This window comes from Hyla sarda, chromosome 8 (genome assembly GCF_029499605.1).
Source record: "Hyla sarda isolate aHylSar1 chromosome 8, aHylSar1.hap1, whole genome shotgun sequence".
In the NCBI taxonomy this organism is placed as follows: domain Eukaryota; kingdom Metazoa; phylum Chordata; class Amphibia; order Anura; family Hylidae; genus Hyla; species Hyla sarda.
In genome coordinates this window covers 225,213,837-225,227,049 of record NC_079196.1, presented here as the reverse complement: position 1 = coordinate 225,227,049, position 13,213 = coordinate 225,213,837, and positions in this window count along the sequence as shown.

Sequence of the window (13,213 nt, the reverse complement as noted above, 5' to 3'; positions counted from 1 at the left end):
AACTTTGCATAGCCAGTATTTTTCATAGAAAATTACCGGAGGCAACATAGAAATGCCGGCTGCGCTGGTAAATTACCGGCTGGGTGGCAACTCTATGTAGAGGGCACCAACAAGCTACTCTGCCTGTTATGAATACCCAGAGGGTGAACTGAATCTTTGCGTGGTGTAATAGGTCACTTAAAGACATTGGTGAATCAGTTTGGCGCAAGTTCCTGATTCAGCAGATCTAAAGTTTGTAGGATTTAATAAAGAGAAATTGCTCAAAAGGCCATCTGGCATCAAAAGAAGGATCACATGACCCCAGACAACATTGTCCATCACGTTCCATAGGAGGATCACATGACACCAGGTGGCGCTGCCCATCATGTTCCATAGGAGGATCACATGACCTCAGGTGGCGCTGCCCATCATGTTCCGTAGAAGGATCACTTGACCCCAGACGGCGTTGTCCATCGTGTTCCATAGGAGGATCACTTGACCCCAGGTGCCGTTGTCCGTCGTGTTTCATGGGAGGATCACTTGACCCCAGGCGGCGTTGTCCGTCATTTTCCATAGGAGGATCTCTTGACCCCAGGTGCCGTTGTCCTTCATGTTCCATAGGAGGATCACTTGACCCCAGGTGCCGTTGTGCTTTGGGTTCCATAGGAGGATCACTTGACCCCAGGTGCCGTTGTGCTTTGGGTTCCATAGGAGGATCACATGACCCCAGGTGCCGTTGTCCTTCATGTTCCATATTGTACTTTCGCTGCTTGGAACCTCTGCTAGATCAGCACAGTAGAATTATAGGTTGGACTTGATGGACTCTTGTCTTTTTAGAAACTCTATAAACTATGTTACCCTACCTAGCACATAGTAAATTTAACAAACCTGAAATATAGGAGACCTCCAAGTGTCACACCTTACTTTTTTAGGGTGATTGGGGCACTTTTAATTAGAAAAGAATCGGACGGACAATCTGAATAATTCGAACCCAAACAAAGTTGGAGACACTTGCTCAGCTCTCCTCAATACGACTCTGCATGCGCGTGTGTGGGGCCATGACTGGATCAAGGAGAGGATCCTTTGATCTCCGTGACCCTGCCCGTGACATGTTATTTGAACGCTGCCCATCAATCTCTTTCAGACCTGCCTCTGGGTGTACATGGCTTTTAATGGCTCTCATGTCTCTGGGATGCAATAACACATTATGATGAGCGAGCGTGTACAATAGCCACTTCATATAAATCAGTAAAGTGACTGGAGGACTAAAAGATTCCTTGATGGCGCAAATAATGGTTTAGGTGAACGCTATTTTTGTTGCTTGATCTAACATTGAACTATTGGGTGAGTGATGGCTGACATGTGACATTGTTTATAGCGGCTAAAAACATTTTTTTAATAATTATTAAGCCTATAATGTAATGTGTAGATACATGCTGGAACATCTATTTGATCACTTACAAAGATCATATAAAAGATCCAATAAGAACAGTGGCTCAGGAGTTTGTATGTTATCCCTGTGTTTGTGCGGGTTTCCTCTGGGTTCTCCGGTTTCCTACCACACATCAAAACATACTGATAAGTGAATTTAGATAGTGAGCCCCAATGGGGACAGGGACAAATTTTAGTGTACTGTACTACGGAATCTGTGTGGGCTATATAAACAATAATAATTATAATTATTGCAATTAGAATGTCTGCTCGTTTGAATAATTATATGTACCGCAAAAACTAATAGAAAAAAACAGCAACATATTTTATTTTACCAATAGCGGAAAAGGAAATAACGCTGGCACTACGTTGCTTAGAAGCCCTCTTATGTGGGGTATGGCAGGTACACGGGGGAACGCCCGACAGTATCCGGATGATGCTTCAGCGGACCAGCAGCAGTAGAGGTAATTATGTCAGGTGTAAGAACACACGTCCGTGGTACTCATCTAATATCCAACCTTTATTAGCAGCTTTGACAGAACACAGGCCTGTGTTCTGTCAAAGCTGCTAATAAAGTTTGGATCTTAGATGAGTGCCGCGGAATTGTGTTCTTACACCTGAGATATTTTATTTGACATATAATACAATACTATGTACAGATTTTCATCAGTAATCAGCAGATAAATGGCCGCTGTTACTTTGTGTGAACCCGGCAACTATGTCAACGTCAAAAAATAAAGTTACTGTTCTCAAAACAATAATGACTGGAACAGAGACTAATGGGAGATGTGGGTCCCAAATATATGTGTGCACGGACAGGCATGGGCCCCTTTTGGCTTTATTTGGCTGCACGTAGTCATTTTGTGATATCATTTGGGTCATTTACAGAATGGCCCTCATTTACTATTGTAAACCCGACTTGTTTTGTCGGGTTTTTTTGGCGCATCTTTGTCTGCGCCATGTCGCAGACATCGTGCGCCAGACTGCGACACGATGCAACATTTTTTCCCGACGGACCCGATGTGGATTCTCAGAAACCCGAAAAAGGGGCGTAACCCGACATTTCTGAGCTTTCCCACGTATTTATAAAGGTTTCCAACCCGAATTTGTTGAATTGTTGTGGATTTTTTCCTGACAACTCAGAGGAGTTGGAAACCAAAACCAACAAAACCCACGTGCGACAAACAGGATGCAACATAATAATAATAAATACCAGGGGAAAAAAGCAGTCGGGTAAGAAAGCAGCATAGACTTACAACCCGATTTTCTAAGTAAATGAGGGCCAGTGTATATGTTTAGAAATGCAGCACACCTCATTTTTAGTCATGGAAAGTACATGCATTGAAGAAATCAGAAAAACGTAGTCACCTGTTGGCCTTTGTTCTAGTTATTCTTGTGTCACCACATTCTAAGAGAATTAACTTTTTCCATTGACCTATAAGGGCTTGTTTTTCTAGAATGTGATGCTAACGTAAATGGGGAGCATGTTACAGAATTTTAAATAACAGAAGTTCCCTTGAGGATCCCAGAGCCAATTAACAATAACAACACTCCTTGGGGATGAATCCCCTCAGGGATAACCCTGACTAAAGACCCCCTTATTCCTATAGATAAAATAATGTGGTGATATAGTGCTCAGTGGCCACTAGATGGTAGTGGTGTATTAAAATGATGACTCCTGTGTTCATTAAAGGGGTACTCCACTGGAAAACATTTTGTTTGTAAATCAACTGATGACGTTAAACAGATTTGTAAATTACTTCTATTAAAAAATCTTAATCCTTCCAGTACTTATTAGCTACTGTATGCTCCACAGGATGTTCTTTTCTTTTTGAATTTCCTTTCTATCTGACCACAGTTCTCTCTGCTGACACCTCTGTCCATGTCAAGAACTGTCCAGAGCAGGATAGGTTTGCTATGAGGATTTGCTCCTACTCTGGACAGTTCCTAAAATGGACAGATGTGTCAGCAGAGAGCACTGTGGTCAGAAAGAAAGGAAATTCAAAAAGAAAAGAACTTCCTGAGGAGCATACAGATGCTTAAAAGTACTAGAAGGATAAAAAATGTTTTTATAGAAGTAATTTACAAATCTGTTTAAACTTTCTGGTACCAGTTGATTTAAAAAAAAACGTTTTCCACCGGAGTACCCCTTTAAGGTTCAGACAATGAATTTTCTTAGCGTCTGAGAAACAGACTACTTTATAATAGGATGATTAACTACTCTCTCTGTCACAGACTAGTGATAACCAGCAAGCTATTAGATTTTTAGAACAATGACACAGTGTCGAGCTAAAGCATCTTTCCTCCCTCCTAAAGTTTCACCAGTAACTTGGCTTTTTCAAAGGCGCGAGGCATGTCAGGACGAGCTTCTGTCAACTTCCTTAAATATCCTTAATTACTTGGTGTCCTAAACATCCATTCCCCATACTCCACATCATCTGTACGTCACTTGCTAAAGAATGATTCCTGCTTGTGATCTGCCTTTGGGCCTATCACGTCTCCTGTGATCGCGCATGTCAATGAACTTGACCTTTTCATGATTCTCCAGGTAACGTACTGCGCATGAACCCAGTCTTCATCCTTTTTCTATCCGCTCTCCGATGTTTGCGCATGTCGTATGACTTGGTCTCATTCTCTCCTTGCGCTCCCAATCGCGTGTGTACATTCCTACAGACCTGTGCTATCCGATAGCGTCTGTACATATATTAGGACTTAATTGTATTAGTCCATTACGTTCCTCCTCACTGCTGCGCATGTCTGCAGGGTTTCTATAGCGCTATCTATTAATCTCAACATTTTATAGTGTACAGTAATTAAATACCGGGCATCTTAGCTATTTTTTGTTTCCCAAGATACATGTGAGCACAGTTCAGCACAGATGGTGATATTATAATATTAGAACTTGTGTGGGTTTTGCATATATATTGTTTTATCTTATACATATTATACCTCATGTAAATTTATATAATCATCCTGCCAGTGTGGGGATATATAGTATCAAAAGTACTATGGGGAGATTTATAAAAACCTGTCCAGAGGAAAAGTTGCTCAGTTGCCCATAGAAACCAATCTGATCGCTTCTATGGGCAACTGGGCAACTTTTATTCTGCACAGATTTTGATAAATCTCCCCCTATATCTATATTCTTATCATTAGGGCTTGGGACAGTGATATAAGTCCCATATTTAATGGAATCGGCACAATGTGATAATGAATAGTACATATGGAGAAGCTAGTTATTCCAATGTATTACCTTTAATAGCTCCAATACTATCAACCTTACAGTTTATATAGTTTCAATATAATATACATTTTTTTCTTGCTCCCGATTATTAAAGCCATACTGTGGTTATATTTTCATTATATATCCCTTCATTGATTAGAATATTTATTGATTCAGTTTTTCCTTTTACTTTAGATGTATATACAGTACCACCGCATGAGGATCTTTCTAGTTGGTAAGTATATTAGTTCTAGGGTTAAATATACTTTATTATTAGTAGATGTACCATAATATAATAACCATCATATTGATTTTAATTGGAATCAGGGAGCCAAATCGGCTACTAATGTTATATGAAATAATAATGCATGATATTTAAACATCCAGCATTAACTTTATATTCACCAATTAAAATCAATATGATGGTTATTATATTATGGTACATCTACTAATAATAAAGTATATTTAACCCTAGAACTAATATCAGTCTTACCAACTAGAAAGATCCTCATGCGGTGGTACTGTATATACATCTAAAGTAAAAGGAAAAACTGAATCAATAAATATTCTAATTAATGAGGGATATATCATGAAAATATATAACAACAGTATGGCTTTAATAACCGGGAGCAAGAAAATAATATATATTTTCCTAGTTGTCCCTACGGTGGCACGAATAGGTTAATATTGTCTTGCTACCCGGAATGAAGAAAAAACTAGCAATACAATTAGGCAAGTGAATTACAGCAATTACACTTAACCCCTTAAGGACTCAGGGTTTTTCCGTTTTTGCACTTTCGTTTTTTCCTCCTTACCTTTTAAAAATCATAACCCTTTCAATTTTCCATCTAAAAATCCATATTATGGCTTATTTTTTGCATCGCCAATTCTACTTTGCAGTGACATTAGTCATTTTACCCAAAAATCCACGGCGAAACGGAAAAAAAAATCATTGTGCGACAAAATCGAAGAAAAAATGCCATTTTGTAACTTTTGGGGGCTTCCGTTTCTACGCAGTGCATATTTCGGTAAAAATTACACCTTATCATTATTCTGTAGGTCCATACGGTTAAAATGATACCCTACTTATATAGGTTTGATTTTGTCGCACTTCTGGAAAAAATCATAACTACATGCAGGAAAATGTATACCTTTAAAAATGTCATCTTCTGACCCCTATAACTTTTTTATTTTTCCACGTACAGGGCGGTATGAGGACTCAATTTTTGCGCCGTGATCTGAAGTTTTTATCGGTATGATTTTTGTTTTGATCGGACTTTTTGATCACTTTTTATTCATTTTTGAATGGTCTAAAAAGTGACCAAAAATGTGCTTTTTTTGACTTTGGAATTTTTTTGCGCGTACGCCATTGACCGTACGGTTTAATTAATGATATATTTGTATAGTTCGGACATTTACGCACGCGGCGATACCACATATGTTTATTTATTTTTTTTTTTACACTGTTTTATTTTTTTTATGGGAAAAGGGGGGTGATTCAAACTTTTATTAGGGAAGGGGTTAAATGACCTTTATTAACACTTTTTTTTTACATTTTTTTTTGCAGTGTTATAGGTCCCATAGGGACCTATAACACTGCACACACTGATCTTTTACACAGATCACAGGCGTGTATTAACACGCCTGTGATCAGTGTTATCGGCACTTGACTGCTCCTGCCTGGATCTCAGGCACGGAGCAGTCATTCGCCGATCGGACACCGAGGAGGCAGGTAAGGGCCCTCCCGGTGTCCTGCCAGCTGTTCGGGACGCCGCGATTTCACTGCGGCGGTCCCGAACAGCCCGACTGAGCAGCTGGGACACTTTCACTTTCACTTTAGAAGCGGCGGTCAAAGCTTTGACCGCCGCTTCTAAAGGGTTAATACCGCGATCGGCGATGTGTGGTATTAGCCGCGGGTCCCGGCCGTTGATGAGCGCCGGGACCGACGTGATATGATGTGGGATCGCGGCGCGATCCCGCTTCATATCGCGGGAGCCGGCGCAGGACGTAAATATACGTCCTGCGTCGTTAAGGGGTTAATTTCCTACCATAAAACCCCCAGGAACACACAGACACTCGTATTCTTTTTCTTCACTCGGAATGGAAGTTCGGAAGCAAGGTACTCAGACATGGGGCTCCCTAGGTCTCTGAGTTTGGGCCAGGCCGCATACCAGATGCTATCTCTGGTCCCTCAGCCTATACCCCAACGTTGCTCGGTCCCGGCGACTGTATGGTTCCCGTTCAGCGCGGATAGAAACGGGACGCAGGGATTCCAGCAGCGCGCCCCGTTAGCCGGGTGAGTGTCTGCCCATGCGCAGAATCATCACTTCCGGTCTTTTTGGTAAGATAACGGGGCTATATTTCTCTGTTGGGGCGGGCCTCCTAGGGATGGATTGGGATGGCATATCCCTGTGTATTCTTCCTTTTGTACTTCAGGCTCAGTTACTCGCGGGAGATAGGTCTCCAAGATGGGGGCAGAACACTGTCGCATCTTGCCCCACTTCCGCCGCGTCACTTCCGGTCCTGACTGGAAATTGATGGCAGACAAAGTATTTCTGACCGGTCGGGTCTGCAAATGGCTGCATTCACCCTTGGGCAGCAGATCCTTCGGCCGGTCAGAGGTATCAGTGATGTTTTTTCCCTAATGATGTTATTATCATATTGTGGGTTATATTATTATATCCTTGGGGACTTTCTCTTTGATTTTCAGATGTCTCCTTCTGGAAAGACAAAGTGGAAGTCCAAGCACAACCTGTGCTCCAAGTGTGAACAACCATTACCTGAATCTTGGTCTCAAGATATATGTGAAATGTGCTCCAATCCATCAGATACCATGCAAACAAGCTCTTTTTTGTCATGGTTCAAGGGCGAAATGTGTAACACCTTTAAAGAAATGAAAGAGTCCCTGGTCCCTAAGAAAAGGAAGAGGCCTGAAGTATGTATCCTTCAAATGTTTGTTTCTGATAGCTATCACATCAGCAAGAACATTGAGCGAACTACAAGCCCTCTCTTCTAAAGAACCATATCTTCGAATGTTGGCAGATTCAGTCATATTAAGGACCATGCCGGGGATTTTGCCTAAAGTGGCCTCTAGTGCCAATATAAATCAAGAAATTATTTTGCCAATATTTAAGGACACGTCTAGCAATGGGCTACATCTTCTAGACGTAAAGAGAGCTATTACCACCTATCTGAGTAAAACCTCTGAGTTTAGACAGTCTGAAGCACTCTTTGTACAGTTTCAAGGTCAGAATAAGGGGAAAAAGCAAGTAAGTCATCCCTTGCAAGATGGATAAGAGACACCATCAGAATTTGTTACTTGTCAGAAGGCAAAGATTCTCCACTCTTATTAAGAGCCCACTCTACGAGATCCACTTCTACGTCCTATGCTGAATGATATCACGTTCCTTTGGACCAAATTTGCAAAGCAGCTACATGGGCTTCTCCCAACACGTTCATCAAACATTACAGGTTGGACGTCATGTCGTCCGAAGGATCAGCCTTTGGTATGAGTGTATTACAAGGTGCCATGAATAGTTAATGTGCCCTCCCTGTATTATTTAAGTTACTGCTTTGCATGTCCCATTCGTACCGCCGTAGGGACGACCAGGAAGTAGAAAATTTGTTGCTCACCTGAAATGTTCTTTTCCTGTAGTCCATAGGCGGTACAATTATACCCTCCCTTTATTAAATTTAATTGCTGCATATGATACGAGTGTCTGTGTGTTCCTGGGGGTTTTATGGTAGGAAATTAAGTGTAATTGCCTTAATTAACTTGCCTAATTGTATTGCTAGTTTTTTCTTCATTCCGGGTAGCAAGACAATATTAACCCATTCGTGCCGCCTATGGACTACAGGAAAAGAAAATTTCAGGGGAGCAACAAATTTTCTACATATTGGAAATATATAAACTGTAAGGTTGATAGTATTGGAGCTATTAAAGATATTAAATTTGAATAACTAGCTCCTCCGTACTATTCATTATCACATTGTGCCGATTCCATTAAATACGAGATTTATATCACTGTCCAAAGCCGTAATGATAAGAATAAAGATATAGTACTTTTGATACTATATATACCCACACTGGTGATGATTATATAAATTTACATGAAGTATAATATGTATAGGATATATGCAAAACCCACACAAGTTCTAATATTATAATAGCACCATCTGTGCTGAACTGTGCTCACATGTATCTTGGGAAACAAAAAATAGCTAAGATGCCCGGTATTTAATTACTGTACGCTATAAAATGTTGAGATTAATAGATAGCGCTATAGAAACCCTGCAGACATGCGCAGCAGTGAGGAGGAACGTAATGGACTAATACAATTACCGTATTTTTCACTGTATAAGACGCACTTTTTCTTCCCCAAACCTGGGGGGGAAAAGTTGGAGCGTCTTATACGGAGAATTCACACCTATCGCGGCGGTCCCTGCGTCCATCAACGGCCGGGACCCACGGCTAATACAGGACATCACCGATCGCGGTGATGCCCTGTATTAACCCTTCAGAGGAGGAGATCAAAGCTGACCGCCGCATCTGAAGCGAAAGTGACACTAACCCGGCTGTTCAGTCGGGCTGTCGTGATGACGGCGACGTAGCGACGTGATGACGGCGATGTGATGACAGCGACGGAGAGCGTGGATCCCGGGGAAGAAGACGTCCGGAGCGTCGGGGACGCGGCGACAGCGATGTAGCGACATCCAGGGCAGCGGTGACGAGCAGTGACTGGTCCGGAGCGGCAGGGACTCGTGGGTATTACCTCCTATACCAGTGGTCTTCAACCTGCGGACCTCCAGATGTTGCAAAACTACAGCTCCCAGCATGCTCGGACAGCCAACGGCTGTCCGGGCATGCTGGGAGTTGTAGCTTTGCAACATCTGGAGGTCCGCAGGTTGAAAATCACTGTTGGGTTCAGAATCTTTTTTTTTTCTAGATTTTGATCCTTTAAAATTGGGTGCGTCTTATATGCCGGTGCGTCCTATAGGGCGAAAAATACGGTAAGTCCTAATATATGTACAGACGCTATCGGATAGCGCAAGTCTGTAGGAATGTACACACGCGATTGGGAGAGCAAGGAGGGAATGAGACCAAGTCATACGACATGCGCAAACATCGGAGAGCGGATAGAAAAAGGATGAAGACTGGGTTCATGCGCAGTACGTTACCTGGAGAATCATGAAAAGGTAAAGTTCATTGACATGCGCGATCACAGGAGACGTGATAGGCACAAAGGCAGATCACATCATCTGTATGTCACTTGCTATAGAATGATTCGTGCTTGGGGATTATGGGGATTGGATGTTTAGGACGCCAAGTAATAATGGATGTTTAAGGAAGTCTATTAATAGCCGGAAGCTCGTACCCCTGACATGCCTCGCTCCTTTGAAAAAGCCAGGTTACCAGATCATTGTTCTAAAAATCAAATAGATTGCTGGTTATTACTAGTTTGTGAGAGATACAGTAATTAATCATCATAAGTCAGCATCCTATTATAAAGTAGTTTGTGTCTCACAGTCACTAAGAAAATTCATTGTTTGAACCTTAAAGGGGTACTCCGGTGGAAAAAATTTTTTATTAAATCAACTGGTGCCAGAAAGTTTAAACAGATTTGTAAATTTCTTCTATTAAAAAATGTTTACCCTTCCAATTATTTTCTTTTAGAATTTCTTTTTTTGTCTAGTCCACAGTGCTCTCTGCTGACACCTGATGCCCGTATCAGGAACTATCCAGAGCAGGAGAAAATCCTCATTGCAAACCTGTGCTACTCTGGACAGTTCCTGACACAGACAGAGTCAGCAGAGAGCACCGTGGAAAAGACAAAAAAGAAATCCAAAAAGAACAGAATTTCCTCTGTAGCATACAGCCACTAAAAAGTACCAGAAAGGTAAAGATTTTTTAATAGAAGTGATTTAACTTTCTGGCACCAGTTCATTTAAAAAATGTTTTCCACTGGAGTACCCCTTTAATGAACACAGGAGTCGTAATTTGAATACACCACTGCCATCTAGTGGCCACTGAGTACTATATCACCACATTATTTTATCTATAGGAATAAAAGTTAGGTTTTAAAACTATAAGTGGGTCTTTAGTCAGAGTTATCCCTGAGGGGATTCATTCCCAAGGAGTGTTGTTATTATTCATATTACAGAATTGTCATATCAATGTGGCCAAAAGAGATATGGACTTACCGACAGAGAATCCTTAGGTCACTTTCCCTCAAGTACTCACTGTTAGCAACAGCTGACACAGAAGTGCAAAAAAAAAAGGGTCACGGCTGGCAAAGTTCTTTTGTATATTGAGAGAGTAGAGTAGGGCAATGTGGGTAGGAACACAAGTTGAGTTGTGACCAAGAACATCAGGAACAAACTCACTCTGAGGCTCAAAAGACCCTTTTGCTTAGGCACAGAGCACTGTGGGTGGAATCCTTATAAAACCTGGTGTGTGTTGATGTCAGACATGTAGTGTGCACTGACCTCTTAAGAGACTGGGAGCCAGTGTGTGGTACAATGTAGAAGGAGATTAATGATGAAAACGTTTTATTGTGCAAAAGTACCAAAGCTTTAAATGGTCACTGTTATTTCAAATGACTTCTTCCATTTGATAGCCTAGGTGATTCCAGGGGTGGATCCAGAGTCTAGTCTCGGGAGGGGCACTATTAGAGAATTTTGCTTTGGCGGACAGAAAATAAGGTGTTGCTTAAAGAACTTACAATATTATTAAATGTATCCAGTATAATAATCAAATATACCAATTGCCACAGAATGGGAAAGCGCTAAAGAAGTTTTTACCATTTAAAACTACAACTCCCAGTATGATCTCCCAGTAGTGGTGAGGTTATGCTGGGAGTTGTTGTTTCACCCATCATTACTGCAAAACTTACAAGTGACTACAGCTCTGCTGGGACAGTCAGGACAATACACAATGATATCAGTGACTACAGGTGACGTCTTCTCTATAGTCTTTCCTTATCTAATACAGATGGTACATACCACCGGGTCCAGCTAAATGTTCTCGCTGAAGAACTTGACGCCCAGATGGCTCTTCACTATGTCAGCGGATTCTGATCCTCTATATGAAAAAAGTATTATTATAATACTGCCAAACACCATATCCTTTGAATATAATTCTGACACACTGTACCCTCCGAATATACTACAACTCACTTTACCCTTTGAATACAATACTGCCACACACTGTACCCTCTGAATATAATACTGCCACACACTTTACCAACTGAATATAATACTACCACACACTGTACCCACTGAATAGAATACTACCACACACTGTACCCTCTGAATATAATTCTGCCACACACTGTACCAACTGAATATAATACTACCACACACTGTACCCACTGAATATAATACTGCCACACACTGTACCCTCTGAATATAATACTGCCACACACTGTACCCTCTGAATATAATGCTGCCACACACTGTACAAACTGAATATAATACTACCACACACTGTACCCACTGAATATAATACTGCCACACATTGTACCCACTGAATATAATGCTGCCCACACACTGTACCCAATGAATATAATGCTGCCACACACTGTACAAACTGAATATAATACTACCACACACTGTACCCACTGAATATAATACTGCCACACATTGTACCCTCTGAATATAATGCTGCCCACACACTGTACCCAATGAATATAATACACACACTGTACTCACTGAATAATACTGCCACACACTGTACCCAATAAATATAATACTGCCACACACTGTAACCTCAGAATATAATACTGCCACACACTGTACCCCTGAATATAATACTGCCACACACTGTACCCCAGAATATAATACTGCCACACACTGTACCCCTGAATATAATACTGCCACACACTGTACCCTCGGAATATAATACTGCCACACACTGTACCCTCTGAATATAATACTACCACACACTGTACGCTCTAAATATCCCTCTGTATACAATACTGTGATGTATTGTGGCTAATGGAAACCGTACTACCCCAGAAATTCCTTATACTCTGTGCCTCTCATATATAGTAGTAATGCCCCATCCTGTGCCCCCACATATAACTATGACCTGTCCTGTTCCCCCTCATAATAATAATGCCCTCTGTCCTGTGCCCCTACCATATAATGCCCCCTGTGCTGTGGCCCTCACATATAATGCCCCTGCAATGTTCCCCTCACATATAATGCCCCCCAATCCTGCTCCCTCAGGGGGCATTATAAGTGAGGGGAACATAACAGGGGGGCATTATAAGACAGGGCACATTATATGTTAGGGGCACATGACAGGAGGGCATTATATGTGAGGGGCACATGACAGGGGGTTCCTCACGTATAATGCCCCCCTATCATGTGCCCCTCACATATAATGGTTCCCCTCACATATAATGCCCCCTGTCCTGCCCCATCAGGGTGCATTATAAGTAAGGGGCACATAACAGGGGGCATTATAAGTTGAAGTACATTATATGTTAGTGGCCCAAGACAGGGGGGCATTATAAGTGAGGGGCCCAAGACAGGGGGGCATTATAATTGAGGGCCTGTTATGTGGGCCTGTTTAAT